The sequence below is a fragment of the Peromyscus californicus genome, unplaced genomic scaffold (assembly GCF_007827085.1).
Source record: "Peromyscus californicus insignis strain IS unplaced genomic scaffold, ASM782708v3 Scaffold_3__1_contigs__length_106647218, whole genome shotgun sequence".
NCBI classification, from domain to species: domain Eukaryota; kingdom Metazoa; phylum Chordata; class Mammalia; order Rodentia; family Cricetidae; genus Peromyscus; species Peromyscus californicus.
Genome location: NW_026294551.1, coordinates 81,430,349 through 81,450,780, shown reverse-complemented (window position 1 = coordinate 81,450,780; position 20,432 = coordinate 81,430,349).

Genomic DNA, 20,432 nt, shown 5'->3' with positions numbered 1-20,432 from the left:
AATTCCTTTTACCCTTTAAGTAGATTCCCGTGGATTTCTTGCTATACTCTTATATACTCCTTTCTCTCAGCTGATGCCTATTCTAATCTTGTCATCTAGTCCCATAATTTTCATGGGACTTTAACCAGAGATAACTAAACATCATTAATGGCTCCCATGAGCCAGTCCATATGGAAATAATTTCTTTGATAAGCAGAATAATGACTTCTCAAAGGTGTTAGTGACTCAATCCCTGTAATTTATGTGTGTTATCTTACATGAGATAATGTAATTAAAGTTACGTCTGATATTTAATTGGTGAATCATGAGTTACTATGGGTAATTCTTTTGCAGTATCTAGGTGATGTTTACATGATTAAACAGTACTTTTAATGTGGAAAAGAGATTATAAAGAAGGAGTTTTTAGGAAGATGTAACCACGGAAGTAAAACACAGATGTAACGTATATAATTTTGAAAAAAACAGGAAGGAGAAGGGGAATAATCACAAACCAAGGAGTATGAGTAACTTACTACCTCTGAAGAGAAATACAGCCCTGCTTACGCCCTGAAAATAGCCCAATAACCTGTGCCAAACTTTCATCTACAGAACTGTGATATAATAAACTAATATTGTTTTATTGATTAAACATAGAATAATTTGTTAGAAGCAGGATTAAGAAACATTTGAAAGTCAAAATACATACTGTAGATTCTTTGGTATCAGGGTTTTATCTGTTGTTCTCACAACTTCTTGGACTAGCATTTATAGAAGGAAGTTAGTGCTGTATGTTGGGTTTGTGAATGGGTGGATGCCTTGTTATGGGAAAGGGCAAGGTAAGTTCCATGCTCTCACAAACAGCTTTATGGAGTGAAAATGGTACACATTCAGGAGAGAAGTAAGGAATAGAGCTGACATGCATCTGAAATCCAGCAAAGAGGGAAATGAGATCGCATACATGGATAGCGAAGCAGGCACATGTTTGACAATGGAACAACAGAATAAATCCGACAGGGAAGAAAGGTGATTCAGAATCAAAGCACAGGATAAAAAAAAAATTAAAAAAAAAAAACATTCTTGAAATTGTAGTTCATTGCTAGAGGGGCTATGAATGTTAGGTATTCTTACTGAAGGGGTGTTCAGGATAATTGATTTTCACCTTAATATTATTAACTCTATAGTCTCTGTATTTTTATGAGATTCTGTTGTTATATCTACCATGTTAGTGGACAATTTTTTACAGCATGGTTTTAGGGATAGGCCAGATTATTTATGAAGCATTTACATCTTATATAGGTCTGATTTCCTCATTTGTAAAATACTTATCTTAGAGTTATCATGAAAATTAAAAAATTTAAAAGTCTGACATCCAGTAAACATCCATAAGTGTTAACTCATAATTACAATAATAATTACATAATATTCACAAATTTAGAGTGAAGCTATGTTTTTCGGTCACACTCATATTCATTCATCAAATCAAAAAAATGCCCAATATTAGTATAATTTTAAAATTTGCTGACACTGCACTCCATCCTATTGCAGTCTTTTGGAGCAGACCATTTAATCCTACAGAAAGATGTGTTAATTTTAATAGCTACAGCTGGATATTTAGTAAATGAAATTCTTTCACCACAAGATCGAACATTTCAAATACATGCAGGTATTTTCTTAAATAATTAGAATAAGTGTGTGCTTCAGGGCTTAAAAAGAAATACACACTATGACCAGCAAGGTAGCTCAGTGGGTAAAGGTGCCTGTTGCTGAGCCTGGCAAACTGAAATTTAATTCCTGGGACCCACGAGGTGGAGGTAGTGAACCAACTCTCAAATGTTGTCCTCTAACCTCCACAGGAACATGGTAATGATAAATGTGATAAAAAATGTTTTTAAGAAACATAAAACATTAGCTGGGAAGTGGTGGGACTCACCTTTAATCCCAGCACTCGGGAGGCAGAGTCATGTGGATCTCTATGAGTTCAAGGCCAGACAGGTCCACAGAGCTAGTTCTAGGACAGGCTTGAGAGCTACACAGAGAAACCATGTCTCAAAAAACAAAACAAAACAAAACCATAAGACATGCTATTATATATTCATATATATGAAATTCTGTGTTGATGAATCCACCCCCACCACACACACACACACACACACACACACACACAGTGCAACCAACAGTCATTTCAAATGAGCACAGTACATGAGTCATTTTAGGTGTAGAAAAGTGATTGCTTAGGAATAAACTACATGTAATAAGCTACTAATTTTGTGAAAAAGAACAAAACAAAACCAGTTACTGTCTCACTGCCTACATGATCCTATGATGAGAAATCACTATTGCTAGAAGCTTAATGTGAAGAAACGTATTGATGAGAACAACTGAGGTAGCTTCGGGGATCTGGGTTTCGTTTTGGCTTTGAAACACTGGTGGTTAGAGAACAAGGTGGAAACTATTTACTAAAGAAGAAATGTATCAGGAAAAGTCCAGAGGAAGCATGACCAAAGTTTTGAAAAACTGACAAACCCTCATCCCCATCTACCTGTGAAGAGACATAAGAAAATGTTTTCATTCTTAGGAATTTTGTTCAAACTCTATATCATCTCACAAGAGGATAAAGTGGATTTTTTTAATCAGAGAAGCTTTTTTTTTGCAATGGCCAATGGTAACTTCAGGGACTCATAGTTAGTAAAAGAAAAAAAATTACTGTTCAATGCCTAGCTATATGGGACATCTATAACATCCCTCCAGAGCTCAGAGAACATTACTGAATTAATGGTGGAAAGATTGTAAGAGCTTCAGGAAAAGGGTTACAAAGTGGTGTAGAACACTGACTTCTATCAATGACATGATAACACAGTTATTGCCCTCTTGAACTCACAGCATCTCTAGTTATTTGTGCAAGACCTCTATAACTCTGGGCCTGTCAACACCTGCTCCTCCCAGAAGACTAATAAGTGGCTCATAGTTAGTGAGTCAGGGAAATAAGCCACTGGTAATGTGTGTCTGCTTGTATTAAAAAAAAAATCCACCTACATTTTAGTAACAAACAATGAAACTCAGTGTCATCAAAATAGACAAAAATGAGGTATGAGAATAGAAAAGAACTACTTATGAAGAGAAGGGAATGAACAATAGGAGGAGGACCAAAGAGAATAAATAATAAGGGTGGGTGAATATGATCAAAACAAATTATGTATATGTATAAAATATAACATTGATGATCATTAATATTATGCTTAATTAATTAACATAGAGTTATAAGAACATTTATAAAAGAATTAGAATTCAGTAAGCAATGTAAACACCCAGTTAGGGTTACTCTTTTTATAAATATACACTGGCTCATTGTTTTGTTTTGATATCTCTCTCAAAAGTACTGTATACCATGACTTGCAGTGGGAAACAAGGAATAGAAATGGATGAAGTAAGAGCTCCAGGTTAAGTCATAAGCCAACTAACCCCCTTTATGACTACTCTGAAGCTTCCAGACCTCTGTATCAATTGGTCCTATCATACATAATTTGACTCTTGGGACAGCTTTTTGCTGGAACAAGAAAATAATGAAGAACAAAATATAGTTGCTCCAGTAGCAAATTTCACTAATTAGATATATGTGGATGAATTTTAAAATTGTACTTGCTGTGCCTCAAGGAACTGATGGAGAACTTAAATAGGTTTGATTATATGTTGTGTTGTTAAGCTATATGCTAAGGAAAAAATAACAATATTCTGTTTCTGCTGTGGTCTATGATGGATAAAATATTTCCATTGTCAGTCATTTCCTTATCCAATTAAAGTGTTACAATATACTTATTTGTGATCCATTTTCAGTATTTTGCCGTATCTGGATAACAAAAAACCAGTTAATTACTCAATATTTCTATTTAGATACATTTCTTAGTGTATTCAATGAAAGTGTTTTAAAATAAAATTTTTTTTCTAGATAGGAAATGTATACCATATAAACATACCCAAACAAAAATATCATCATTTTTTTCTGTCTAGAAAGTCTACTAGCAAATCTGTTTGCTTCATGAAGATTCTATGCCACAAGCCCTTGTTCTCTTAGTTGAGATTGTAGATGGAGGTGATATGGGACAGAGAGATTAGACATGACAGTATCAGATAATTTATTGAGATAATGATGATATTGATAATTTTATTAGAAACCCAACTGTTGGTATCAATCAAAGAGGTGAGCTGTCAAAAATTAGAATCACAGAGGAACCTGAATCAGAAAATTATTTTAGATAATTCCTTATAGATAGTTAAGCTATGTAAAATAACAAATCAAGAAGCATAGGAGACAGGGGTTAAGGTTAAACTTTGCTTAATTTTTCCAAATAAAGATGTAAGAATCACAAATTATGTGTGGGTGACAACTTGGAGTAGAGGCTGTCCAGGAAGCCAAGGAAAGATATCTTCCCCCAAGGTCATATGAAATGTTAAATAATCATCTTGTATACTAAGGATGCTGCATTCATGAACAGAAAAGGTAAGTCTTAATACATGGGTATATGCTCCTTGCATATACCAAAAAGAAGTATGAGGTGAACTACAGTAGCTATTATCTGATGGGAATGGCAAAAGTCATAAAGCCTGCACAGCTGCTTGACAAAGATTCAGTAAAGCTGAGCCACATAGTGGCCCTTGTGCCACTTTTGGTTTTGATCTCCACATGTTGAATGTTTTGGGAACTTTTAATACTTGTACAATTTTGGGATATTGAATTGATAGGAACTTTCTTATCAATTGTTTACGCCTTCTCCCAGGAGTACTGCTTCTAAGCTTCCTCAGGAAAGTCCTGAGCACACTACCCCTCCCGCTTTTAGGGAGATATTCTTATCTACTTGAAGGTCTTCATTAATCTTTTGGATTGTGCCATACATCAAGAAGCCAGAGGTGTCTTTATGAGGCTCTTAGATACTCTTAAAACATCTGCCCCTGTAGCTACTCAGGAACAAGATAATCAAAAGAAAGTAAATTTAAAAAGGTCAACAAGATTCAGGGGGCTAGAGGAATAAGCCACAAATTAGATTATAAGCCCCTTCCTATTATATACTCAGGAGATTACATGGCATATACAACAAAAAGTTAGATTTAGCTAAAGTTATCTATGTTGCACACAGAGACTTATATTGATGAGCAAAGTATAGTGTGGAAAGATGATAAAATAACTTTTCTTAGAAAAGTTAGTTCATGTAGGGCCACTGTGGTATCTTATAACTAAGGAACAAAAGAGTGCCAGGATTAGACATATAAACAAATTCTATAAAGATATAAAATGTAAGTATTGTATTATGCCAGAAATTGAATAATAACTGCAGCAGCTTTGGCCTGAGGATTTATCATGGACACTTGCTACAGGCCACAGGAATATGAAATAGAGATTCACCTGTATATTATAAAGTTATGCATAGAAGGATCAAGGAATCCTCCTGGAGGAGAAGCCAAATATCAAGGAATATTTGGTGCTATTCAGCTTTTAATATATCAGCTGTTTCCTGTTATGAATTTCAAGTGCGCTCATAACTTCCCCAAGAACTTTTAACAATGTATTTTACCTTAAATTCTTCTCAAGCATCCTAGGCCAAAATGGTAAACAGACCAACTGCTGTCTCCTGAATTAAGGTAAACACCCTTAGGGAGACACCATCTGTTTCCTAGGCATAGCTTTGTTTCTTGTGCAAATGAAGCTCAGACCCTCCTTTTTCTCACAGACCAAATGGCATTCCAGAGCAATTGACTCAGAACAAAAGGGTTTTTTGCATACCAGGTGCAATGTATCTTTGAGACAGATTTCCTAGCTCTGAGCAAAGTTACTCCACCCTGCCAATATATGGTGGCATAGGAAAATAGAGGCAGTTTTATTTTAATGACTTATAGACTCTTTTACCTAACTACCCATAAGATTGTAGTTTGAGCATATTTATGATAGACTCATAATATTTTACCTAACCACTTACAAAAATATATTTTGAGCACATAAATTCCTTTTCTGACTTATTCCAGGGCTTATCTGACCCCACCTCCTCTATTCCCTCCCCTTTTGGGTTGTAAATGAAGCTGGCTATGACAGGGCTCTTATAGGGATTTTGGAAGCTTTGCTTTGTATTGGTAAGAGTCAGGCTGCTGGTAGGACTGAAACTAGTTCTGGAGGAGGAAGGGAAAGGAATCAGATGGAGAAAAATGAGAATGAAGATGAGGATAGGATGAAAAAAGAGAGTTATGAGAGGACAGAAGGAGAAGGAACAGAGAGGAGCTAAGTATAAGAACAGAACTGAAGCTGTGTAGATAGAATTTAATCTTCAGAGGAATAAAATAGATGGACGAAAGAGCACAGTTTACTTAGATTATTTTCCCTCAGAATACCTCATGCCATTCATAGCATCTTCCCCAGGGCTCTGGGAGAAATCTTCTCAGGGCAGGCACCTGAGGAAATTTCAATAGACACTCTGACCATTAAGAGTTAATAATACTCTAAAAAGCTAGTTCATGTACCTGGGATAAGTCCTAGTTCCACCGCCTGGGGCCCCACAAACAGATCAAGCCACATAACTGACACCCACATTGAGAGGGCCTAGTTCAGTCCCGTGCAGGCTCCCCAGCTGTCAGTATAAAGTCCATGAGCTCTGACTAGCTAGGGTCAGCTGTCTCTGTGGTTTTCCCCATCATGATCTTGCCCCCCCTTGCTCCTATAACTCCCCTCCCTCTCTTCAACTGAAAGCTAGGAGCTCAGCCAAGTGCTTGGCTGTGGATCACTGCATCTGCTTCCATAAGTTACTGTTCTATGGTGACAATTATGGTAGTCACCAATCTGATTACAGGAGAAGGTAAGTTCAGGAACCCTCTCCACCATTTCTAGGAGTCTTAACTGGTGTCATCCTTTTGGGTTTCTGGGGATTTCCCTAACATTACGTTTCTCCCTAAATCCATAATAGCATTTCCCTTGGTGGGATGCCTTGCTCTGTCTTGATGCAGGGGGAAGGGGCTTGGTCATGCCCCAATTTGGTATGCCAACCTGTGCTGACTCCCCAAGGGAGGCCTTATCGTCTATGAGGAGTGGATGGGGGTAGGGGAGGAGGGAGGTGGGGAGGAGAAGAAGAAGTGGAAGGAGAAGGAACTGTGGTTGGTATGTAAAACGAAAAAAATTTAAATAAATAAAAAAAGTTAATAATATAATGCTATGAATATGGGGATCTGCCTGGGCTGGCTCAGAGATTTTCTTTCTTTCTGGTGTCCTTGAAGGCACAAGAGCTACCAGCCTGAGAACAGGCTGTCATATGCTTCTAGATTCTTAAAAAATGAGTTATGGGGTTGATGACTAAAAATGAGTATAAAAGATTACTGCTTATTAATGGTGACTAAACTTGAGAAAAAATGAATATGAAAGATAACTGTTCACAGTTCATCAGTGATGACTAAACTTATGACACCAAATGTACAAGGAATAAAGTTAAACAAATGTCCAAAGACAAAAACAAAAAAAAGATATGATCCATATTTTGGAATAACATGGGTCTATCCCTACTTAATGAATTCTGTACAAATAAAGAAGCATTCTGACTGCTAGTTAGTCAGGCTGGAATATTCTCACCACCACCATGGCCTGTCTCATTCCTGCCCTTGCTAATTCCTTACCTCCTTTCTGGGACCTGGCCACTGCAAGAGCTCAGCACTGAACTGTTTAACTATGAAGTTCATTACTTACATTGACAATAGCACTTAAAAGAGACATTTGAAGGCAACGGAGTGATTGTAAAAGATCAAAACCAGTAGATAAAGACACACTGGGAAATTATTTAAAACTTTTAGAGAGATTTTACATGTATAAGAATGGCATCAATTGGAGTGGGAAATGGAGTCAACAGAAGGTTTTCCTTTTATGATGATAGAAGTCACAACGTATGCATAAACTGGGCAAACATATCTAAAAGAGAAATAATTTGGTGTAAGAATCGAATCTATATGCTGCACCCAGGTTCTTAAAGCACAAATGAAAAGAGTGTGTATAAAGACTGCATATCTGGAGAAGGAGGAGGAGGAAAGAGGAGGCATGCTAGGCACATTCTGCCTCTGTTCTATGACCCTGGGCCTTCTTTATTTTGCATAATTACATGGTCTCTCACCACTTTGTATTCTCCATAGCTTAGAATTTCTTCCAAGGAGCAGATCTTTGTCATTGTTGTGCTCATAGAAACTTATTCAGGAACAATAGATCACATGATTGACTTCATGACTTCTGGTAGCAATGAGAAACACAATATATTTCAATACAGTTAAATATAACAATTCCCTTTACCCTCTATTTCTACATCAAAAGCTGGTGGTTTATTTATAACATTCCCACACTATGAACTCATCCACATTTTAAAACTTAACTTGATTGTTTTGTCTTTGACAAGACCTCTGTGACTTTTTCCTTGCTTGATTAAATCCCTCCTCACTTTTGCCTCTAGTATATTTACTAAACATTTTATTACACCAAGCTTTAAACATGATCGTAAATAGTTTGGCTGATCTCCTTATTGACTTTTGAGAATAGAAAATTCATTTAATTTTTGTATTATGATTCTAAAAGATGGCATCATATATTACAGATGATGAATTCATGGAAATGTAAGACTTATATATTAGTATATATTTGCTGAACCACAATACCCTACCATTCATTAAAACTGAAATAATTTCTATCCTATGAGTAGTAAAAACAGTGATTCCATTGGCTACTAAAATTAAATGGAATTGAGATATAAAAAGAAGTAGGGACTAAGATGGTCTCCCAGTAGTTAAGAGCATTTGCTGCTGCTCTTGAAGAACACCAGAGTGTAATCCTAGCACCCACATTTGGCAGTTCACAACTGTCTATAATTCTAATTCCAGGGATCTTCTGGCTTCTACATGTACCTGTTACTCAAGTAAACATAAACAAACATGCATATATACATGCATGCATATATACATACACACACTATTAAACAATAAAATAAATCTTTCAAAAATGATTGCTATTAATCACAGACCTGAAGTAGAGCATATGCATATTTATTATCACAGATAAAATCCTTACTGTTAATGTCTCAGTCTTGAAATGCTTTCTGCTTGGACATTTACAAAGAGTGGTCAATTCACTGATGGTTAATGTGTTTTCAATCTTCAATGTGGTGCATTATTTTATAAGGATTTCTGATTCCTCTCATTTCAACATTCCATACTCTGCCTCAATTTTATTTATTTTAATTTCACTGAAGCACACATCTGACAAATAAGTTTATTACTTTCTGCATTATAGTAGAATAATTATGTGAACCCTGGGCTCATACAATGTCTATTACCTAATGATTAACGTTCAGAAAATAATTTAGGAAACTGAAACAGAAATGTTAGGAAGGCAAATGGGTTCCATCTTGTCTGCCAATTTAATTGTACTGATAGAGAAATGTTGATTCAGATATGTGGGACAGCTTGGGACTATATGGAAAAACTGATTGAAGTAAAACTGCCTACTATATCATACAGTTCTATCTGTGTTCTTTCAATTCTCCAATGAACTAAATTCTGGAGCTTTCCTCTCCTCTGGAGATATTATGTGCTACAGTATCAGTTTTGCTTGCAAATTATTTATTTTCATATTTTGGTTTAGATGTGATAACTTAGTTATCACAATACCTTCATAACTTAGTTACCCGAATATATCCTCTTATCCTTACCCACTTTGCTGCCTCACAATCACCATGTTTTTTAAATGTTCTAGAAAAAATAAAGACTGACATTTATTACTTTGCTCAGGGGACTCTTACCTGACAGAGTGCAGGACATATACTGTGTAATTCAGGAAAAGGAACCAGTAAAGTACCGACAAATATTGTGGCAATATTTTGTGAAGTGGCAAGATTTACACACACACACACACACACACACACACACACACACACACACACACACACCACATGCACGTGGTGATCCGTGTATATCCCTCCTGATAAATCTTCAGTTGTTTCAAAGCACACCTGCAGTCTCACTGATGACCTTAGACTGGACTCTAAATTGCAGTTACTTTAGTTAGACAGAACCCGCCAGTTCACTGCTCCAAGAAATGTTTGTTTCGTTAAACTGTGGGAACTTTTGACATTTGTGTTTGAAGCCAACCAAACTATATATCTGGGAAATACTTTACAAAGAATCTCAAGGAAAGAGTCCATTTCCAATTATTGATTTCTCCATGAAACTAAGTATTGTGCAATGGCTGTGAAATTTAAGATGGGATTATGGTTCCTGAAGATGGTAGCCTCCCTCTGCCCTCGACGAAGGTACTCACACAAGTGTTATTACCAGAATATGAAACACTTTCTACTGAAAAATTACAGTTACTGTGAAAATGAAGTAATAAATTACTTTTAATCAGAGGAGACAAATTTGCATCTAGTTCATGATACTGATAAATGCCTGATTAAACTATAATAACATGCAGTGAAAAAAGGAATAATCCAAGATTAATCACCATCCAAAGACCCAGATTGAGATTTATTTTATACTAATACTCACTTTTCAGATAATTGTAATGAATTGCTGGAAATCTTACCTGAAATAAGAAGGAACATATGTGATTTAATTAAATCTCTGATCACCATATGTATTGTTTCTCATTTCTAGTGAATGAGGTTACTTTGATGAGAAAAGAAAAACGTCTTATAATTTGAAAATTATATTTATTGCTTTGCCAATGACTAACTATGAACATTGAGATCCTGAGAGATTTTATATGTGAGTCCAAGTAACAAAATAGTTATCTGTTTATGAAAGTCACTGATGGTCAGAGAAATCTGTGAGTTTGTTTTCAATCTTTTAAAGAAAAGACTGAGGAAGACAGAATAAATAACTAATCTCTGGAATTTTTCTACCAAGTAAAAGGAATGAAGGAGAAATGAATTTTTGCAATTCCAAGCTCAAATATATGCCAAGGACAATTTAGCCAGAAAGACAAGGGTTATTCTGTAGAATGAAGAATACTTTAATCCCCAAATAAAGCCAGCTTCTTTCCAAATTGTACTTTTCTAGGTTACCTGACAGAAGTCACTATGGCATGTGTATCTAGGTATCCTGAGTCTCCTGAAATGGACAGACCCCACTAACAATTTAATTAGAACTTTCAGCGTAATATTGTTATTTGGTGAATTCATCACTATGCAGGCATGGGCATGTCATGAAGACCTTATATTTTGACATGACAGGATATCCTTTTTATAAATACTTACAGGACTCACAAAACAAGCTTAACATGTCTGAAATGTACTTTTCTCCTAAGGGATGTGATTATTTTAAAATTGATCTTTTGCATGAATTATTTATTGTGAATATAGTCCTTGTTCTTTTGCTAGAAATACACCTAAGGAGTGGGGCCTCTGTTAGAAAAATGACATTTATAAGTTTACACATACCTAACTACATCCAAAACAGCTGTAAAAGTCATCAAGTTGAAACTTTATTTCTCTACATATTTTAATGAATGTTTCTCAAAGAAATATGCAAACAAAATCAATTAATACTTTTTCTATTTTATATGCATTTAAAGATGAGGAATAAATGATTCATATGTTCAATGATATTTCCAGAATAGTTTAGTAATTAAATATATTAATCATATTAATTATATTCATATGCTGATATATTTATATATCATATAATTAAATAATTGACATGTATTAAGTATGTTTGGATTAAGTACTAGATATTTAATGCTTACTATTAACAACTAACTATTAACTTACTATTAACTAACTTACTTTTATGAGTGATATCTACATATAAATACATTTATATAACTTAAGTACAAGTTTTGTAAATGGATATTATGTTGTCCAGAAAAACATACATTTATATATAAACATATGCACTACTTGTACAGATACACACATAAAGACATATGTAAATAGCTATAACCTTTGCTTTCATGTGTAATCATATTAACAGGAATTATGCAAATGTTATTGAGTATGTATGAGTACAATACACATATATATATTGATTTTTTTCTTATTCAAACAGAATTTTAGCTCTATACTTACTCATTATCTTCCCTTCAACTTTTATTAACCCTTTATGAAAACTCAGTTTCTATTACTGTGATAACAATTTTACCAGTCATCAAATTGGGAATTTATACTTTGAATCAATATAATAATTTAATAAATTTCCTGTATCCTTTCTCTCACTCTCTGTAGTGTAGCAGGGTCCTTTGTTGTTGTTCCCTTTGAGGGCAGGGGCCAAGTAGGCGCAGAGTCAACCACACAGACTCCAGGAGAATGTGGAAACAACAAGCTCAGTTAATTCAGGAAGAGGCAAGCCTTATATACCCTCCACCCCTCCCTGGGGGGAGGTCTGATGAATATGCATCTGCTGGTGTGACATAGCTGCCTCTCATTGGTCCAGGCATTGGTCCAGGTCATCTCCAGATCATGTTTCAGTTGCTGTTGCTAAGGCCCTCAGACAGACCCAGGCTGGCTCTCAGAAAGTATCTTTTTTACTTGTTTGGGCCTGCTGGCCCTCAAGCCTATTAAGGATGAGTCATCCCACACTGATGTATGTTTTTATTGAGTCAAAGCCTTTTACTTATTTGATGGGAAGCTGCTCCTACTCACTTCTCTCAAATAATCCCAATTAATGTATCTGTTGATGGGCTTACAATATTGCTTCTTTGAGAGAAATTTGAATGTTATTCAACTAAAACAATTTGCAGAGTTAAATGCATATTTTTCTCACAGGAAAATATTTTCCTTAGATCTGTTTCAATTCCCTCTTCCACAGCTGCCACCATGAAGTTACAGCCCACCTCCATTGATGCTAATGTCTCTGTGACAAAGAAGATCTTTGGTGGAATAATTTACTTAACTATGTAAGTCTTGGCTGTATATATAGAATTTCTATAATGTTCTGAGCCAGTAGTATTAGAAAATTACGTCTTTCTGTTATACCCAATTCCAATTTCAGGTAATTTCATTAATGGCAATGAGATTTTATTTTGGAAAATACAGCTCCAAATGATATATTTGACTATACTATTTAAAATGCCTAAAAGTGAATGTTTTTTTTTAATTAATATTATTATACTTAGTATGCTGAAGAGGAGTTTTTAAATAAGGCCATGAACCTTTCACAAGGTTTGGAATCTTAGATTGAAATGGTGACACAAGTCTTGATTGCTGTGAAGTGACTTTAGAAGGGAACCTTTTAGTAATGTAAAACAGCATTGCAATGACTGAACTATGTCTAAGCATTGTCAGATGACCAGAATGATGTCTGTGAAAGTCAGTCTACACTTACTTGGAATGAGCATCTTATCAAGATCTCGGACTCTATGACTAGTGGTACCACACTGTTCTACATTGGCTTCTTTCACAGATACCTCTGTTTCAAAACAGCTATGGGTTATGGTAGTTGAAGTTCATTTTGGATGAGATTTCAGCTGTTGGAAGGATTATAGTTATGAAATCGGCAGCTATTGCATTACTGAATTTCATATGTCCTGCTATGTTTTTTGTGGGACTAAATGATCAATCTGGCTTTAAATAGTCTAACACCTCTTCACTCAAAAAGTAGCATAGGCAGAGAGGTTACTACAGAGCCTGAGGAAGCAGAACAATGCTGTGACAGAGGAGTTTCTAAAGAACGAAGGTTAGCCACCTGTGTCTTTGAATGGGGTTTGTGCTCTGTGGACCAAATGAGTATTTAACACGAAGTAGTCCTTCAAGCTATCCTCGATAGCTGTCTACAAACACTAACTTCACCAGGAGTCATAGTCACTGGGCCCTTGGACTAATTTATGATCACTGAGCTCTGTTAACCTTTGGCAGTCAGCAAGTACTCCCCACTACAGTGTCACATCAAAAATGATTAACAAGTCCATACTCTAAGACAGAGTGTCTAAGAGAATTAATTTTCAGGTAGAAAAACTTTAAACTTCTCATTTGATGTGTTACATGTCTACCCTCCAGCTTCATAAACATGTGAATACTAAATTTCAGAAGAAAAAATAGTAACATGAAACAAAGGTGAGTTCAAAAGGAAGGAAGAATGTTTTGCCTCTGGAATGCCACTGTGAGAAACTTATCTACTCCCCAGCAAAACAAGAACAGCAGAAGAAAACAAACAAAACTGCAAACAACAACAACAACAATAAAATATTTATTGAACTGCAGAGACTGAATTCAACTGTACAGCAGTTTCTTTCCAATTAAAATCCCCCATCTAGGAGGGAGAGAGAAGTACATAACAAAAGATCACAAATCTGGAAAGCTGAGAACTTGAAAGATTCCCAAAGGCCCCTCCCCAGCTTTATAAAACTGCTAGGGATGGAAACTCTGAACAGTCAAGCTAAAGTTGCAGAGAGCAATTCTCAGACGGTAGAGTTGGCCCCAAGTTGTGTGTAGAGTACTCCATGATTTTAGCTTTGGTGAGTGGTCACCCAGGTGGGGCAGGCCCAATAAAAACTCATTAGTTTAGCATATTAGACTTTGGTAGGATCATTCCTTTGGTCTGCCACAAGTTTCTTTTGCTAGGATTGGTAGTTTCTGTTGCATCTCCCCAGAAAATATCTGTCACACAACAACTTCAAAACTATCTTAATGATATCTGAAAAATGATACTGTCAGTCAAGCAATTAATGTCTATGGATATTATCAAAAGCAATAAAGCAATAACTGTTGACTTGGGATTAGTGGATGAATGCAAAATAGAATGAGCAGCCATGTTGAGAGATGGAGAGAAAACAGACATGCTACAATTGCCCTTCTATGGCCACTGTCACCCCAGGATGACTGTTCACATGTCTGGGTCTGCCAATAAATAATGAAACCTTCATACTCAAATGGAAAATTTAGATACATACTTTATTAATTCCTAATAAATTTTTATTAATTTTGTTTGATTATATTTTACCTCTCATTCCAGAGAGACAAATGAAACCCCAACCATCAGTGTGAAAACCACTAAAAGTGCTCTGAAGAATATTCAATGAATATTTAATATTTAGTTATATATATATATATATATATATATATATTTAAATATAATATTTAAGCTTACTACCAAGAGAGTAAGGAAGAAAAAATAAAACAGTTGGGAAAGCAGCAGCTATCATCTTCCGACATATTGAAAGCAGTAACTGAAGTACTCATGAAGCTTAGGGAAGAAGCAAAACAAACGTAAGGCAGTCAGTCCACACTCAGGGCTATTAACACCTTAAAATCCAGGGATGAAGAGAAACATCAGGATTAAGAGCTGACTTATCATCAAAACTAAAGATGGCAGAAAGCAATGTCATAATGTATTCAAAGTGATGAGCCATGATGTCAATATTAACAAAAAGCCAAACTTCCCAAACTGAAAGCCAAAGAAAAAGAATCATAGACAAACACCAACTGAGAGAATTTGTTACTCACAGGCATATCATTCCAGAAATTCTAATGTTCTACAGGCTGAAACAAATAAACTCAGAAAGTTTAAACTCTTATATAAAATGAGGAGCATTAGCAAAGAATATTATATAGTTATAAAAAGATGGTATAAATACTAACTTAACCTTTTTCTTTCTCACCTGATTTGACAGTGTAGAGAAGAATATAATTAGACCAAGGATTGCATTGCAATGTTTGACTATTAATTTTCAAATATTTATTCATATGTCCAATTCTGTTTACTTTCTTCATGTATTTTGAGATTCTTTTCTTGTAATACATTGTTTTTATGTATACATACATATATGTGTTCAACTATATATGAAATAACGACCAAAAAGGATCCTATAGGATTTGCTGATGGACTTATTGTTTTCTTCTACAATGTATCTTTTCACTGGTACCTATTCTTAATATTTTTATTAAATAGTTTACAGTAACATAAAGAAGATAACTTATAATTAAATTGTATAGGGTATAAAAATTAAATTAAGAGGTAACATGAATGATTAGAAGCAAAAGTAAAGCAAGCAGAATTTTAAAAAATTAAATATTTGTTTATTCTCTGTTTCAGATTTGTAATAAGCAAAAGTAAATGAAATGATAATTATTACAATTCATGTTAGACTAACAATATAACTAGATATATTATGTATAATAATAATAATACAAATGAAGGTGGAATAAAGGAAAATATGATGGCTGTTTAAAATCTCATTTGAACTAAGTTAACGTGTGTCTAAAATAAATCTGATACATTGTGTATTATGAGCCCTTGAGTGACATGTCAAAAATTTCAGAAATATAGTAAAGAATGCAGTCTTTCTTTAAAATGTTACACAAGAAAATATCCATTTATTGCCAAATACCCCTATAAAGAACAGAAAGGAACAAAAAGGCCACAAAACATGTAGGAAATGAAAAACTACTTGCTAAAGAAAAGAGACAAATGATACAATGTTATTAATAATAGCATAGAATATGAATGAATCAGTGAATTCATTACAAAATAGACTTAATCAGACCGGGTAAATAAAGGAAATAGATTCAACTGTGTATTTTTTAAAGGAAATGAATGTCACATAAAATGTATACATAAGCTGGATATAAAGAGTAAAAACATAACTCATGCAAACAACTAAAAACATACCAATATTGCTAAAATAATATCACAAAAATTTATTTTAATACTTAAGAAGGTTAAGATTAAAAGAAATGCTTAGAGCAATTATATGTCGATAAATATCTGTGTTCTAACTAACCAAGAAACCCCACTTTTTTTGTAACCACAGAAACATCATTGTTAAGAAACTAGAAAAAGGAACAGCTAAGTACCAAAAATAAAGTAGAAATGAAATCATAAATATGGAGAAGTTTTAACAAAATTGTTGAGATGCAATATAGAAAAATCAAAGAAACAAGGAGCTTCTGAAAAGATGAGAAACTAAAAAAAACAAAAAAATGAATCAATTAGCATGACCAAAAGGAAAACAACATAAACACACACACACACACACACACACACACACACACACACACACACACACACACACATGAGAGAGAGAGAGAGAGAGAGAGAGAGAGAGAGAGAGAGAGAGAAAACAGAGACAGAGACAGAGAGACAGAGACAGAGGAATACAGAAAACTTAAGCTCTCTCTGCCAAGAAATGAAAGTATACATTTTACTATTAATCTTAGAGAAGTAAAAGTGATTACAGCAGAGTGAGCACCAACTTTGAGGAAATAAAGTCCTGGAGACCGAGGAAACACCAAAACCTATCATAAAGTGGTTGGGCCCAAGTTAATGTCCGTATGCCAGTGATTCAGAATCTTTATAAAAACTTAGAGTGATTAAGGATCATTGCAAGACATGGTGCTTCTTCTGCTAAATGCTACTCAGAGGCAATCTGAAATTTGCATTCTAGACTGCAAAGGAATGGGGGGATGATGTGGTGAGAAATGAAAGCATGAGTTGAGTCATGTGACTGATATTCAAGGAATTTGCTTAAGTTACAAGTGAGATACGCATGCCTGTGCTTTACAGTTTCAGAATGAAGCTCGTCTGAAGGCCATAGTAGAGTCCAAATAACCACATATGGTCAGAATATATCAGAGCATGGAAACTGATCTTTACTCATGCTTCTTCTATCCAATACTTTTGTGAATTTCTCAGCTTAAGAGAGAAATCTTATTGAAATCTTAACTATGAAGAAAATAGACTATTTGGCCTTCTGGGAGCTTACAGAATGACAGAGAATGATATTGTGGCCACATGCCATCTTTATTGCACGCTTTTTATAAATAGTGATAGAATATTAATGTAGCTGGAAGTTTTCCTATGTCCTGCTCAGTCCTGCAGCTGCTTAGGCCCAAATAAACACACAGATGCTTATATTATTTTCAAACTATATAGCCTAATGGCTCAGGCTTCTTGCTAGCTAGCTCTTACATCTTAAATTAACTCATTGCTATAAACCTATACTTTGTCACATGACTTGTGGCTTACTGGTAGTTTACATCTTGCTTCTTCTGATGGCAGCTAGCAGTGTCTCCTCAGCTCTGTCTTTCTCCTTCCTCTCTCTTTAGTTGGAATGTCCCGCTTAACTTTATTTTGTCTCACCATTGGCCAAATAGCTTTATATAGCAACCAAACAGAGCAACACATATTCACAGCATACAGAACAACATCTCATAGTATATTAATGCTGAAACTTTAATCTTAATTTAGTAGAACTTGTATACTTATACACTTCCATTTAATTATTTTGGTGTTTCATGTGTAATGTGCATGTGTGATGTGAGTGTAGTAGATGTGCATGAGTGTGTGTTCACATGCCCATGTGATGTACACTTGTGTGGAGAGCAGAGGGGAATGTTAGGTAGTCTGCTCTAGCACTCTTTGTCTTCTTGCCTTGAGTCAGGGTCTCTCTAAGCTGGTAACCGGCAAGCCTCAGCAATCCCCTCATCCCCTCCCCATACAACCCTGGGGTTCCAGGCACATGTGACGAAGCTAACTTTTATACACTGATGCTGGGGATTAAAACTCAGGTCCGATGCTTGCATAGTAAGCACTTTAACCCGTTCATTCACGTTCAAGCTCCAAACTCTTAGGTTTAAAGTTGGTATGTGAGTGTCACTCTATTAAATGTTAATTTCTAAATAGATATTTTCCATAGAAAAAATACTCAAACAGCTAGTAAACAAATGAAAAATTTCTCTACGTCATTAACTATTCAATAAATGGAAACAGGACTTGCAATGAAATACCATAATATACTCACTAGGAGTTCCATAATGAAAAAGATAGACAGTAGCAAGCATTATAGAGGATGTGGAGACATTGGAGCAGTTAGACACTATTAGTAGGCTGTAAAATAGAATTACTGTAGAATAGTCTGGCATTGCTACAAACTTAGCTATGGAATTACCATTGCCTAGCACCTCTGTATGTATACCTAAAACAAGAAGCTCATATGCAGACTCTGAAAAATAAAAACTTATGTACAATCCAAAGCTTATATGTGGATTGTCATATCAGAATTATTATGAATAGACAAAAATCAAATACAGCCCACATATCTAGCAGCGAATCCATGGAAAATGAAGTATGATATGTCCATATAATGGGAATATTATTTAGCAAATAAAAATGAGTTGTGCATGGTACTGCATAAATTGTTATTTCAAATGTTATTCTAGCTGCTTAAATTAGTTAAAAGAGTTCATATCTTATATTTCTATTTATTTTTAATATGAAGAATAAGCAAACTTATAGATATCAAAATAAATTCATGGTTTTCCATAGCTGGAGATGATAGAAGGAAGAAAAGTATAGATAAATGGTGTAGGGTTTCATTCTGTTTTAGTAAAAAAAAAATTTTAATTGATCATGGTTATATATGCCTATATATGTGAATATACTAGAAGCCAATTCATTTAAAGGGGACAAATTACATGACTGTACAAAATGTGTTCCAATAAAGCCACTGAAAAACAACTATGAGAATATCAAAAATGAAAACCTCCCATACCAAGAAAGATTTTTCAAGTCATAAATATGAACCACTGCAGTAGTTCTAGAAGAGGTATAATATAAGCCTTAAGGACCACGAGAGACAAATGAAAAGCAATTCATGATGTAGTTTCTGAGATCCTGGCCTAAGCTTCAAACCTAAGCACTGTGCACTCTGTGACTTAGCATAGCAGGTCTTTCAAGGCTAGAGTTAAAAACTGGAATTCAAGTTCTTCCAACTACAAAGTGATGGAACATAACTGTGGACTACTGACATAGAAACATTGCACCTGGAGCATCAAGGCTCTAGGGATAAGTGCCCACATTCCAGGACAGTAGTAATTTTTAAGGGCAAAAGGCTTTATCATCTTTTAAGTCACCTTCCTTCATGTTAATTTATTGTAAAAATTATAAAACACAAAAAGTAATAGCAAAAATCTAAAGTACTAGTAATTGTCAACACCAAAAGACTAGGGGGAAACAGGACATGGACACAACATAGGACCTGCGGTTGTTTCCTGTACTAATTTTTATGTCCCGTCTCTACCTCATCAGTCATGGAGAATGGCTTCTTGGATTTGATCGTTCTTCTGGACATGGTTCAGTTCACCTCTGTTCACCTTCCTGTTGTAGTCTTTTTTTTTTTTTTTTTTTTTTTAGCAAAACACTGTCAAGGGGGTTTTGCATTTAATTGCTGCCTATTATCGTACATTCCTCCTGAACTGGATGGTTTTCTTCCATTTTTGTCTTCATGATGATTTCTGCCCTAGGCTTTCAAAACCCACCCCTTCCTGTGTTTGCAAGTCCCTCCAAGCAGGCTTACCTTCCTTATACATGTCCTAATTTTCTTGTTACTTGCCTACTAGAACTTATCATCGTATACACCTTTGGGGTTATAGTCTTGTGTGTCTCCTGCAGTTGACAAATTCTGGACAAAACAGGAGAGCTGCTAATCATTCCCTTTTGTTTCAACTCCCACCCTCCATGGG